We start from the raw sequence: 14442 nt of genomic DNA, 5'->3' as shown, positions 1-14442 counted from the left end.
TTAATTATTCAAAAGATCACAATTTATACAAATACAAATTCATGAACCAATTTAGTTCAGATCCAGCAATCTCTCACTTTCTCCTAAAGTATCTCTTCATATCCACTCTTTTCTCAAACAAAATCCTAAATGAAGATTTTAAATCCCTCAAATCCTCACTCTTCCTAGGATTACTCAATTGTCTCTAAGATCTCTACATTCACGACATATTCTCCTTAAATAAATTTACAATTAAAATTTCCTCAACTCAACTAAACTTAGGAAAATAAAATAAAATGATTAAGGGAACCCACTCCCTTTAGTAAATGTAAAATAAGACTCATGGATCTTATAAGCTCTTACGGATGGTCCTACATCACAATCCATATGGTGTGAATCAATGAGTTGATGTCTAACACCACACATAATCTTTCAGTGGAAGTTGAATGATGAAACCCTGTCGCCGAGAGAGAGGAAACTTTTTATTGATGTATACAAGCACCAAGGTGCCAAGGGATTTTCTTAAGTCAACTTCCTAGATAATGAGATGATGTCGACAGGAAGTGACCCATTACAGGAGGGCCTTGATTTATCCCCCATCAATGACACGAAATGGGTATCATGATTTGAGACAGAATGATCATCATGATGATGATATAGAAATAGATCACGAAAGGTAGACATGGAATGAAGGCTTAAGAGTATTTGAGCAGATATTGACTGAATTACTTCTCTTGAACACAAAAACGACACTGAATGGAGTTGGCATCATTGACCCAAAACCGAAAACAGAGGCTTTAAAACAATATGATAAAGCAAAAGACAAGCAGATTTCCCAACTGAGTAGCCATGGAGATGAAGTGGAAGAGGGTCGTGTTCAAGAGAGACTCGCTTCTATTAACAAATGGAATACCCTGTTTTCCTAATTTCCCCAACCATACTGGTTAGTACCTCTTTATTTTTTAACAAGCTTGAGGAGGATAACATTTGCTTGATATGTAATTTCATCCTTTGGATGAATCCCTCTAAGAATATTTAACGAACCCATAGAAGGAGTGGTTCGGTCCTGTCATGAAAGATGAGTCCATCGCTATTTGATGTTTTTACAAGTCCAATGAAGGGGAAAATTTGACATCTTTTTCATGTTTAGAGACTTTGAAAAAGAGGCAAAAAATAAAAATCCATATGTTCCTTTTCGTAGATAGTCCCTTAGGTTTGAAAGGGCAGAAAATAATACCTAAGAGAACATCTTAGCCATGTTTGACTAAGGTATTCCTTTTTCGTAAATAGTCTATCTCAGCCAAGAAAAGGGTTAAACTTATACTCAATAGATGTCTTTTCATTTACTTTAACGAGTTCGAAAAGACAAGTGTTGGACAATATTTTCATATTTTGGGAGTTTGAAAAGAGCTGAAAGAGGACTCCTCCTGAAGTAAGATTGGTACAAAGGGTATCAACTAGTTCCGGTCATGATGGAACTGCTCAAAATGCACAAACGTAAAGTAGTTGGCTAATAAGACCACTCATCACAGCAGTTCCTCAAGAAAGGTTAACGCAACCAAGTGAAAGTGTATGATTGGCAAAGCAGATGGTGATGATCAAATGAAAAAACTGAGACTCATATGGTAGAAACAGGCTGACGATCACAAGGGATAGGATTAGAATGGTTTCATTTTTATGCAAGATTGAAACATGGGAAAGTATGTTTGAAATCGGTTTCATTTTTACACAAGCTTGAAACAAAGGAAAAGCTATGCTTGAAATAAGTTTGCATGCCCCAGCATAATGACTCAATTCAAGGTATACACCCCCCAAGCTTCATTTCATTCACCTAAGTAGACTATCGATTACTAATAGGTGGATGGAATCAAGGTTCATATACGAGATCAAGTGAAAGACCCGACTAGGAATTTACGAGATCTAATCAAAGACTCGAATTGGAAGGGGATATGTTTCATTTTTAAACAAGATTGACACAAGAAAATGAACTCTTCTTAGGAAACATTGTTTCATTTTTTTAAGGAGCTTCACACAAGAAAAAAGAAACTTTGCTTCGACACCTTGGTTCATTTTTTAAGGAGCTTGACACAAGAAAAGGAACTTTGCTCTGACACGTTGTTCATGACCAACAGAAGGTCGAGGCTTCCAAGAGGGTCCCATTAGATGGGAGAACAACACTTTGGAAAGGATACATATCAAAGGATCCAATGGAAAAATCAGACTCCAATGCCCCCAGTAAATGATTCATCATATGACCTACTAGAACGAGGTCAAAAGAATTTGAGTGGATAGTGAAAGGCTCATCTTCATCAATAGGTATGTGAATGGGATAGGTTGCCACATAATTAACCTATGGCGGGGAAGATACCACTTGCACATTCGGAACTCTTAGGGAAATATGATGATTGGCAGTCAAATCAACACCATCAAATGAAATATGATCGATAGTCACAATACTTCCATCATGTGGGAAGCACATCACTCGAAATAGTGTGGACACAACAACATTCATAGCATAAACATAGTCTCACCCTAGGAGAAAATTGAAGTCCAAAGGGCCTATGACAACCATAACATCAATACATTTTTTCCTCCCAAGGTAATAGGAAACAAAGGAAGGATCCTTAATGGTTAACTAGTTCTTCTATGCGGACAAAAGTTGTGGGGAACCCAGAGCTTTCCAAGCAATGGAGGATAGAATACTAATAGAATCTCCCTCATCTATAACAGTGTGATGGATATTCTTATCATAAGCCTTTACCGTGATCTTAAAATGCATGTAAGAAGGGAAGACAAGTTTTTTTCAATTGGCTCCAATTAAAGGCAATGGCTTGTTTTCTTGGAGGGGGTTTCATGGGAACGAGATAAATGCCCCCTTGTCCAGTAGAATCAGAAGAAATAAGAAGAACCTGAGCGATATGATCCTCATTCTCTACGGGAAAAGTATGATCGACTAAAGGTGGAATCAGGTCAACCATTTTCTCAACCAATGGTTTGTTGGGAACGGACTCATGGGATTTAGGTTCAAAGAGGGTGGGAGTGATTGGATTCGAATTATTATCAATCACTTCATCAACTAGTGGAGGATTGGGAAAAAGCTTTCGATAACCAGCTGAAAGACAAGGCTAAGGAGTTGTAAGGTTTTTCACCACTTTTGAGGCTTCATCCATATAAGGAAAAAGGTGAATATGATGATTCCCTTCACATAACTTATAGGGAAACTTAACTTTACCCTTTTTTCCATGGACCTTACTATCACTAGTTGATGGTTTATCACCAAGATGATGACCAAGGCTAATGTGAGCCAGTGGACCACTTCTAATATCTTAGGAATACCAGGAAAACATCTAAGAAGGTTATCACCCTTACATAACATGCAAGGGAATTTAAATTTACATGGCTGATTGGAAGGTTCCTCCATACAAGTTGCATTAATATAAATGGTTTCTTGGTTTCCCCTGCTTATTTTTCTTCTTCTTAATCTTCCTTTTATTCTTCTTCTTATCTACCTAGTTACTAACTTTGAGGCTCTCACCAGACGAAGAGGAAGAAAACCGAATAGGAAAAGAAGGCAAAGGGTCAATTTTAGGATCATCTTAAGGTTGATATTGTTTTGGTGGAGGATAAATTGGTTGAGAAGCTGTTTGGAAATTCGGAACCATAGTAGTCAAAAGCAACCAAACTAGCAAGCCAATGGTAAATCCAGGAAGGGAAAACGTTTCCATATGAGCACCAATATCTCCAAAAGGAGGAAAATGACCAAGATTCCTATCAGATGGGTTTCCTTGATTGGTGGACTCGGGAGTTGTTGCCATTAGTCTCAACATAAGATCTACTAAGGAGTTTTTTCATGACGAGGATTTTATTTCGCGGTCAATTAATCGATTTTAGAAATTAAAGACACAAAAATAAAACAAACGGGTAACTAGGAAAAATGGTTTACCAAGTAACCATGAACTAAAATATACACCTTGGAGAACCAAGGACTTAACGTACGTGCAGGAAATATCTTCAAATGTTGTGTTCAATGTATCATGATATACAAGGAAGCTAACTCGATTACCTATGGTGAGGATAGAAAAATATGGTGGACTTCCAAAATATACTCGGCGTTAAGTGGAAGTGCAGTCTGTAGTACTGTTGTCTAATGTGTAACCATTCAATCCAAGTGTTCCCATATAACTTTTATGCGTGGAGAACCATCTAATATACCCAAAGGTATTTTGAGAACAATCCTATACACTTATGTATGTGGAATGTGATATCACCCCCAGATTGTAACGTTGACAAAAAATGACAGCTCCTACATTTAAAGACATTAGAACATGTCTCTATCCTAGACCTCTATGTGTGTCATTAAGTTTCAAATGCTCCTTAGGTTAATTGAGAATTTTAGAGTTGATCTTGAATTAGATTTTAGTTTCAAGGGGAAAAAATTGTTGTCACTTGAACATACCTATGATGCAACTAATATGACAAAAAGAACTCTTTTCATTTTCCTTTTAACAATGAAAGGCCTAACTAAGAAGGGGAAGAAGAAATCAATCAACAATGCAACCAACAAGTGATGCAACAATAAATCTCTATAAATTCACTTTTCCAATCAAAATCAAAGCCCTATTTGCAATGCTTGATGCATAATATTTCTTTTTTTGATTCCACTTAATTTTCAGATGAAAACTAAGATATTTACCCAATCATCAATGAAAGAAACTATTCATAATGATGACTGAAACACCAATTATTTCAAGCACTCATTGATAAAAAATTCAGTTTGTTAATGACCTAATGACAAGAATAAAGGGTAATATAAATAAATTCTTATCAAAGGCACTCAAAACCAAAATAAAATAAGATGAAGGCTTATGAGAGACCAAGACACACTCAGGGACACAAGGAGAACCCACTCGAACAAATTTAATTAGAGAGAAAACCACAACAATACTTTTTTTTTCATAAAACCAGGATCATAGCAGGTGTTGACAGGGCTAGGGTGCACTGCAACACAAATGCAGAGAAGGCTAGGGGGCACTGCAACGCACTATCTCTAGACCACAGGGTGCGTTGATCAAGGAAAAGCAAGTTCTGACACAAAAAATGCAAGTAAATATCAATGAAATGAATTCCTTGGTTTATTCAAGACTGAGTGAGACAGTGAAGGTCTGACAAGAGGCACAACAAGAACTAAGGACAAAGAAACCTCCAAGGGAAACAAAATTCCCTATTGGAGTCGCCAATTTTTTATGTGGAATCTACGACTACAGACAAAAGTATCTTCCCTAGGCCTAGAGGACTAACCTAAAACAATAGAAATATAAAGAATATGATGTTTTACTTAAAGTAAATAGATAATGGGATGAATCCTACCTATGATTTGTCATATGATTCTCTCCCTCCTTGGCTTGTACACTCCAATCCTAGCTTCGATCACTATAATTAGAACGTGCAAAATTAGAAAAAAAGGAGCCAACGATCTATGAGATCTATGTAGCATCATATAATCACTTTATTCAATAGATCAATATGGTATTGAAATACATGAAATCATAACATCATATATAGGAAAACAAATAATTGCTTGCATTAATAGAAATGGAGTGAGTTACAACCAAAAATAGGTGTTGATCTTCTAGGAGAACTCCTCCAAGTTGACTTGTCATTTCCTTTCCACAAAGTGAACCTATAATCACCCTAATGCATGGAATAATGTCTCTCATAGCAGAAACATAAGGTTAGAATCAACCTCCAAAATTCAACCATCACCAACCTGGTGTTTTTGGAATGAGGTAAATATATAAGAAGGAGAGGTAGTTCATGAATTCTTATCCATTTACCAATCTAGGCTTGAGACTCACTCTTGATGGGAGGATGAGCTCAAGGGATAAGGGATGAAAATTCCAAGGTAGGATATAATAGGATTCGAGACTTTTGTCCAATGTAAATAGTTACAACATATCCTGGAAGCTTCTGGAAGAGGAAGCTCCGAGATTCTTTTTTGTTTTCCCAAATTTCTAGAATCAACACACCCCCAACATAGGGAAACTTGTAGGTGATCAACACAAGCCCATAGTAGGATAACCTATAGGTGAACATAGGCCAATGAGGGGTCAGGGTGGATACTTAAGGCTTTGTGTAGGGAGGATGAAAAAGTGTTCAAAGGATGTGAATGATCCTGTTTTAAGGCCTATTGACTAGACGTGACAAAATGGCCTATAACACACTTGATTATAACTCGATAATTCTTCTAGTAGCGAGACCATTTCTTCTCTAAAAATCCTATGTAATATTTGTTTCATAGAAGGGACAGGGTAGTTATCTGTATCAGATGCCCGATTGAGATTTATGAAATATACAAATAATATAATATCACTAGACTTTTCTTACTGGGATGAAGCTTGAAACCCACCATGAATGTTATACTTTGAATATTATGTGGGCATCCAACAACTTTTCTAATTCTTTATGAATCAAGGGCTCAAGCGTGGCATGTAATTTTCTAAGCTTATGTTGAAACAACCTAGCCCCTTCCTTTATCGATATTATGTGTTAGATGATCCTAGTGTCATAAATTTTTAAATCTTCATAAGTCCATGCAAACATGTCTCAATATTGTTTGAACAAATGAATAAACATGTGTCATTCTTACGGGGAACAACACATGTCGATATTCATAAACTTAGGGTCTTTAGTCATCCCTAGGTTGATCTACTCATATGATAAGCTCGAGATTTGGGTCTTGGTATTTGGTGGTCCTTTAAAATAGTTTTGCAAATCAAAAATATTTTCTAATGAAACCACTTCTTTAGGCATTGAGTTTCCTTCGTTTACTTTGGATATTTATTGTATAGGTCTATCATGCACATCTTTGTCGATGGTTGCATCTTTGAATATGTCAGCATTCGCCATAAAATCAAGGATTTGTTGATCATTATGGAATACACATAAATTAGTCATGTTATCTGGTATAGAGGGTTTATAAATAATTTCAATTGAAAATCCATATCTAAGCGGAATGAACCTAGCGGCTACATTTTCTAAAGTGTCTATGGTGGTGTTGTTTATTCTAGGTACATAATTGATATCAAAGGTTTTGAAAAAAGTAAGAAATATCCATACCTCTTGCTAATAATTCTCGAGATTAGGTGATATAGAGTGGATGATATTACATACCTCCCTCATAATTATTTCAAAATCACCTATCACTTTTAGGCCCTCTTCCTTAAGGTCGATGGGTTTCTTCATCCCAAGTATAAGCGCTTCATATTCTTCAACATTATTTGTACACTTTAATTCCAAGTGGCAAGAGATCAAGTATTTTTTTTCTCTCGTCCATCAAAATACAACCTGCTTTGGATCCATCTTGTGTCTTAGATCCATCATAGTACAATGTCCAAAGATTAGTATAAACATTGTTAATCTCTAAACTAAAAGTATTTACATCTATGATACATGTGTCATTATCGCTAGCTAGGGAGCTAGGAAGGAGTTTCAACTGGATATCTAATGGTATGGTTGATGGTTGTGCATTGTAACATCCAATGTCATATTCAAGAAAAAAAATCCCAAAATTTCGTGTGTTACACTATTAGGCTCGTTATGTGCCTCCAATTGTGTGGTTGTATATTTCATTAGGGGTTCACTATTCACCTGAATATGATTGTTTTTCACTTTGTATGGAAACCATAAGTGGGACTAGTTTGTTGCAAAGTAGCCTTGTAGCTTAATCGACTAGTCCCTAATTAACAATAAACCATAAGCCTCCAGAATGTCCACAACAACAATATTAATGAATTGATGAACTTTTTCATCTAAAGACAATTGAATTAAAACATTATTTAGTTCACCAACCACTTGTACCTATGACCTATAAAGTTGAATGATCCTAGTGTCTATCTTTTATAATTTAGCATTAATCTTTTTAACAACTGGTAAAGGTATAACGTTGGTAGACACATCATAATCAACAAGATAGTTGTGGACATTATAACTAAAATACAAAATGTAATAGGAAAGAAGGACAAGAGGATTTTGAATTTACATTCACAGCATTAATAGTAGATTCAAGGTTAGGGGTGGTTTTAGACTTATTGGATGAAGTATTGGAAGTAGTAGTTATTTTATTTGACGAAGGCTTCAACGTAAAAGTTTTCATGATCATTTATCTTTGGCCTGCCAACGTAGTTAGTTCATAAATTGATATGTTGGTGAATTCTTCTTCATGTATTCATTGATATTATAATCAGCATTGCATGCCATGTTCTCTTCCTTGGTAGGCTCAGATGCAGAAGTTGATGGGGAAGCCTTGTTGGATACCTCAGATCTGTTAGATTTTCTTTTAATATTTCCTAAAGTATTCTTGGAATATTGGGTATTTCTCGATTTGGATTGTGAACTCTGAGTTGGATCATTTAGAGGTAACATCCTCTTAGAAATATCTCTCTTCTTTTCAACTTCCAACTCAAATACCACTCCCTTACTCCTCATATAATATTGTTTAGGCTATTATTTACGAGGATATTCACCAATTGTAGCTTCACGGGGAGCCTCAGAGTCATTTGTAACCAAATCCAAGGCAAAAATGGATTCACTAACATTTGAACTATATTCTAGTGGATATTCTTCATTTTCTTCCTTTGGTAAATTAGCTTTCTCTTGTGTGTATTAATCATCAAGGAATCTCTTTAACATTGTCGTCATGTCAAATATCCACTCTGGGCATGTGTTCTTGAAATGTGCTGCTTGGAGGAATGTACAAAAGTTGTCTATACCCACAACACATTTAAAACCACATTGGAGCTTTGAGAAGATTGAGTTGGTGGATTCGTGTTTTTCATAAAAAAAATGGCTTGAAGGACTTGTTTATTGGATGAAGCCTCACTAGATTTTCTCTTTAATTCAGGTACTTCATTTGTCAATTGTGTCAATTAGCTAGCCAAACTCTTCATATCAAAAGAATCATTTTCTTTTATTTTAACATAGAAAGTTTGTGGCTTCTTACTAGTGTCCTTTGAGCCTTCCTGATTGGTAATAACTCTGATGGCTTTCAAGTTCTTTTTGACATCTATGGACTCATTAAATTTTTTATGCTAGCGTGCCCTTAATGACTCTTTTAACAAACATGGAAATGTTTGTTGGCAAGGCTGAAGTATAGTAGTCCTTTGTGATGGAGTCATGTGGTTGCATGTCTATGGGGAACTTATTCAAGATATAAGTGAATCTCCTATTAAAGTCTTTAAATTTCTCCTTGTTTGCCATCCTAAGATTGTTGAGTTATTTCAATAACATGGTGGGAGTCTTATCATCGGCTAATTTGTCTAAGAAAATATTCTTGAACTCTCGCTAGTTATGGATTGAATTAGATGGAATGTTTTGATAGCATATTGATGCCCTACCTTCAAGTGTGTACGAGAACAATATGTTGGTTACCAAGGAAAATTTTAGGGGCTAATATTAGCCCATGGGACAATTTTCTATACTTTTTCCAAAAAAAAGATTTGCTAATTTCCATTTTTTTCTAAAAATGATTTGCCCAAATTTTATAGAATGAAATTATTTACCCAAAAAATTGTATATAGACTATATAAAAATATTATAAATTTGAATATTTTTACAAAAATATCTCCAAACATTTTATAGATTTCATATTATGGACTAGTGGGATTTGCCAAGATTTTGGAACTTTAAGATAAATTTCCATCCTTAAAATTTTCCCTGTTGGTTTCATCGTCAAAACAAACTTCCAACATTCTTAACTGAAAATAGAAGTTTTCGATGTGGTCCTTAGCCTTAAAGGTCTTATCAGGATCATATGTCGTTAAGAAATTGTCAACGTGTCTAGGTAGCTGATAGAGTGCACTTGAGAGAGCAAGCATCTCTTATGACATCTAATCCAATTGATTGCCAGCCATGTTTTCATTATTTCCCTCCTCGTCACTATCTAATTCTGAATATACCTTCGCTTCACCGTTAAAGTTCTCGCTATCATTAAACTCTCTTTTCTTCAAAATATAGATATTATCCCCGTCTCCCTCCATATTTTTAAATTACATGGTATCACATACCCTTGGTTTAAGTCTCTGTCAACATAATCAACTAGACCATCTAAGGAACCAATCACGAATTCTTGGATTATAAAGACTACTACACCACGACAAGTTGTTTCTCTAGTTAACTGTTTTTGAAGGAGAATTGATGGGACATGAAGCAATCTAAGGGACTTCACAAACTCACAAGTGAGAGGATGTAAAGATATTAATTAGTCATATGCACATTCTGAACTATGTGGAGGTGATTCTTTTATCTCATGTACATGTGATGGAGGTGAACCTAGACAATTACTACCTTGTTGTGACGATTTAGGATGTGAATGTGATGGATTACCTATCATGCACTAGTTGTCATCCTTCTAGTGCCAAAAATGTGTTAACGGTGCTGGAAATCACACCAGCACTAAGAGGATCTCCTATTATAAAGTCCCAATTATACTTTACACCATTTTGGAGTGGGAGTCCCATCTAGAATGATGGCCCAACTACCATTTGGTTGGGTTTATGATTTGCCTTGGCAAAAATCAGCGATATGTGGGAGAAGTAACAATCACCTTTGAGACATGTAAGTACATTATTGTATTGGGTTTATATTAATTTATTATTGTATCCGAGTTTCTGATACTATGTTTTATCCGATATTATACTTGGGCTTCCTTTTTCTCATTTTGAAAACCTTACGAGAAATATTTTCTGAAGCTTCCTCTTATTTTGGAACCTCGGGATATCGAGTTGTTATCATAAATCCATTTCTTTTTTTGCTCTTTTCTTCTTGGAACCTTGACATTTTGGATTATTGTAATCTCGTAAGTAATTAAATTCTCTCTGAGATCTTTGTCCCAAGATCTTACATGGTTTTAGGCGATCTCGTAGGCTTTTGGTTAACTTATTCATTACGATACAATCTGATCTATTACTATGATCACATGGAGTCCTTTTTTATTATATTTGTATTTTAATCTTGAATACCATGTTATCATTGTATTCAAGAACTTCGATGTGTTTTTAATTACAATTTAGTCTAAATTCCAAGCATTTGTTTCTTGACGTAACTAAGTGAATTTTGGATATCCATTATACATGGTGTGTGCACATGGATTGCTATGGTTGGGTATGCATTCCTTCAACCTGGAGCCATGATTGTTTTTTTAAATGCATTTTTCTTAATCCCCGAATCTTCTCGCAATCTCAAAACCTCATAATTTTGTAACATTTTTATAAACCCCATTTTAAATATTATCTGAGATCCGAGAATCTAAATTCCACGTCACTCGCTTAATTGATATGACCCACAAGCTTTCTTCATTTCAAATTCATCTTTTTGCTATATCAACTCAGAATCTTGCAAATTTGATTTAAATATAATTCCAAAGTCTTTTGGAGAACCCGTCTTCCGATTGACTTCATTTTCACCTTGTTCATATTAATGGGATTTCGGCTCCACTTATTTCCTTTCGTCCAGATACATGCATGCTTGACTGATGTGAATGTTCATATTTTTTATCTCTTCATATTGTTTTTCGAGTTTAACAACGTGATTTTCATTTCAAAGCATTAATTATGGTAATGTAGCCAATTGATATAGAAATTAAGAACATGCAAAGGTAATGGATCCTAGTCAATTTCAAATTCTCTTGTGGTTCTCTTATTTTTGATATATCGCTTCATACTTATCATGCAAAAATTCAAGTCCTCTCTATCTACACATATGTGTCACATGGATTGGGACTTGGTCTTGATTTTTGAAATTTATGAAAATCTTGGAGTTGATAAGAAATCTGAAAAGACAAAGAGACCAATTGCCACTGCAATTAATAAAAGAGCACATCTTCATTCACATTTCTGATGGATTTGGTTTACTTTTAATTCCTTGAACATGAGGTATCATTTTTCTAGCTTTACTACATGCTTTAATTTAGATTTAATAAGTTATGATTTTGGGCCAATGAAAACTGATAAGAGTACAACTTCTTCATGTTTCTAATTCCAATTAAAATGAGAAGTTATCTTTTGTTGGAAAAAATGGCATCTCTCAAGTAAAATTAAATGAAATTCTTAAATGGTAAGTCTCATATGCCCACTTTCATCATTTTATATTTATTTAATTTTTTCTTTCGGTTTTATTTTTAGTTTTTCTAATATTAAACTTTGTTTTGCAGGACTTCAATAATTTTTTCACACCCCTGCTTGCTCAGATTTAGCACACATTCTCCTTGTTGGTTGCTTTTGAGTTTTGGAGAGCAGTTATAATGTTCTAAAAATCAACTAAATTGGGGAGTCTCTAAACTTTTATTTTGTTTTATAAGCATTGCTTTTATTAGAAAATCGTTAAGATGTCCTTATGAAACTAGAAAATTTGCAAAGGGTAGAAACTTCTCATTGACCTCATGATTTGTATTCACCTTACGGTTTGAGAGCCTAATTGCTTATAACTCCGCAAGATATAATTTACTAAAATCTCAACATAAAACACACTCATGGTTTTCTTATTTTATTCTTTTGTTGAGACATTTTATAATTAGTCTTGTTGGGGTTGTCTTTTTAATTTAGGATTTCTTTCATTTTTCCTTTCCTTATTTGACATTTTTGGAGTTTGTTGATTTCTTCTTTCACTTTAGTTTGGATTTCCTTTTCCTTTTCTCTATTGGTTATGGATTGGTTTTGGTGATTCCACCAAGATTTATTTGGAAGGAAATTTTCTCACCCAACATTGATTGACATACATGGGAAATTCTTACTCTGTCTATTTCAATGGGTTTCATTTACCTTAAATGAATATTTTTATGGAATCCTAAAGCCATCTTACCTTAAATATTTTCCATGGAGGAACACGCATCCTTTCTAAGTAGTATAGTTCATCCTTTCAAGGAAATAATTGATCTGAGTTTAATTCAATGGATCCCTCCCATCCCTCCACCTTATAAAAGCATCTGAATGAACAGTCATGGGAAGGATATTGAATCAATATTATGGAAGTATTATATCCATTTACTTAAGTCTAGTTTACCACCCCACCTCTTTCACTCAGGTACATCATAAACTTCACTCACAAATGTGCTTATCAAAAGGGTGATTAAAGGGGGAAGTATGGGAAATATAAGAAAACCCGTCGAGGTTACGGACGCTCACTGGTAGCTAGGCCATGCTTGTATGGCATTAAGGATAAATTCGTCAAGGTACTGACCAAACTCACTGGCAGTGAAGCAACGTTAGAGACCATTCATATCGATGGATATATACTTCATCAAAAAAAAAAAAAAACTCCTATCTGTACCTTCTTCTATCACTCATACAAGGTAATCTTAAATATTAAATATTTCCAAAATTCGAATTCATGATTTTAGACTCAGTTTGCTTTGAGTAGTCATAGTTTTGAACTTTTAGTGCTTGATTCACTAATGTGGGACCCATGCGAAATGTTTTATTGTTTTACGGCTTAATAAAATTCCTCATTTTTAACTTTTGGGTAAAGTGAAGTTCATCATCTTTAACCAGAAATAACTAGTTCTTCCCTGTGTATCGCCATTGATGTGGTGAAATCACAACACCCCCATTTTTAACTTATTATTTCATAATAATAATGGTGACAATTTTCATAAATTTGGTTAAATCTCCTTTTAATATTTTTCTTTTGTTTAAGTGTCCCACAATTTTGCGAGATTTTTTCTTTCTTCAGATTTCTATTCTAATCACTTCAGTGTGTTTGATTTCTTGTTGGATTTCCATTGGTTCTCGTTTCGTCTCATTTGGATGAATGGTTTGCAAATGATGTTTATCTGAAGTTCAATGATTTACCGCTTACGCTAAAAAATGTACAAAATATATATTATTTTTTTTGTAAATTAAATGTAAATATTAATTTTGATTAAATTTTAATTTTTTATTAATAATAATAATAATTTATTATTAATTTTAATTTATTATTAATAATAATTATTAAGATTTTTTATTAACAATATTACAAAACTACTATAAACGAAATTATAGAACAATTAAAATTATGTGATTTTCAATCTCAAAACTCTATTTCAAATCTCAATTTCAGAAAATTAAAAACTTCCAAAATCCTGAAATCTTAAAATGGTTGTAGTGTTTTTATAAAATCGAAACTAATTACAAGTAGATGTAGTTTACACATGGGGTAAGTCCCACCTCACTTGTCCCCTGCGTCACACCTCGACATTCCCTCTGATAGCATGGCATATCTTCGATGGCCCGATACTCGAATACTCTCGACATATAAAACCCTCGGCACATTTCATATTATAAGTCCCGATGATCTCGGCACATTTCATATTATAAGTCCCCATGATCTTGGCAGATTAGTGGGACAAATTAGTGTTAATCTCATTTTGGGACCTGATCTCATCGTAGCCTTCGAAATAAAAAACTCCCAAAAGAGCTTCCTCTAAAATCC

Source organism: Pinus tabuliformis, chromosome 3_2, assembly GCF_031772625.1.
Source record: "Pinus tabuliformis cultivar Carrire ecotype Pingquan chromosome 3_2, CPIR1, whole genome shotgun sequence".
Classification (NCBI taxonomy): Eukaryota; Viridiplantae; Streptophyta; class Pinopsida; order Pinales; family Pinaceae; genus Pinus; species Pinus tabuliformis.
Note: the sequence above shows the minus strand (reverse complement) of the source record.